Source organism: Tupaia chinensis, unplaced genomic scaffold (genome assembly GCF_000334495.1).
Source record: "Tupaia chinensis unplaced genomic scaffold, TupChi_1.0 Scaffold150128_1, whole genome shotgun sequence".
Lineage (NCBI taxonomy): Eukaryota > Metazoa > Chordata > Mammalia > Scandentia > Tupaiidae > Tupaia > Tupaia belangeri.
This window is the reverse complement of record NW_006209967.1, coordinates 623,434-624,396: the sequence shown is the minus strand read 5'-3', so window position 1 is coordinate 624,396 and position 963 is coordinate 623,434.

The window sequence follows — 963 nt, the reverse complement described above, 5'->3', positions numbered from 1 at the left end:
CTAACTCTTTTCTGTTGGAGAAAAGATCCCATTGGAAGCAGGAGTATATTAATTATGGGCATTGTCTAGTGTCTAGGCTTTTTATGTTGGAAACATTTAGTATATTTTGAGGCATAGGCTCTGACCTGGACTTTTAGATTATGTCCTCAGGTAGAAGTTGTCTATTGTTATTATTTTTTTTGAGAGAGAGATTTTTGCTATAGAGTGTGTGCACTTACCAGAGAGACAAAAAATGAGAAATCACACCCCAGGGGGGATGGCCATGCTGCAGTCCCTTCTCTTTCATTCTCATACTGAGACCTTGGGCACACATACAAGCATACACCCCCTGCATAAGTTTAAGCCACCAGGTCCAGGACTCAACCACGGTTGACTACGTGGGAGTCTAGTGACATAACCATTGTGCAACCTGCTGCTCCCAAAGTTGTTTATTTTTTAGAATCAGTTTGAGTGGCTATGTTTATTGGTAATTAAGTAGTTATTGCCAAGCGCAATTTGACTTTAATTAATCTCATGGAATTTATTTAAATTATAGATTTTAACAATATATATTTGATTTTAGATATTGGGCCAGAAAGCTTTATGTTACATAGCTTAATGATTTTGGTATTGGCTGACTTACAATGAAATTTTGTCAAGACATTTTTGGTTTTGGTTTTGGTTTTGGTTAATTGGGGTTTTGTTTAATGGTTGGCTTAGCAGTTTAGAAAACCAGTTAGTTTTTTTTTTTTATAGAAACAGAATTTTTATTCAATGATTAGATTATTAGAAACATATTTATAAGAGTATATATTTTTTATTTTCTTTGTGAATTTTTTAAAGACATAAAATAACTTTTAAAAAGTCAATAAACCAGGCCGGAGGAGGAAGCTCCAAGGAGGCGCGCCGCCCGCAACCGGGCTGGGCAGAAGACGGGCTCCTGTGCAGCCTCGCCGCCGCCGAGGGCCGCAACGGCCCCACAGC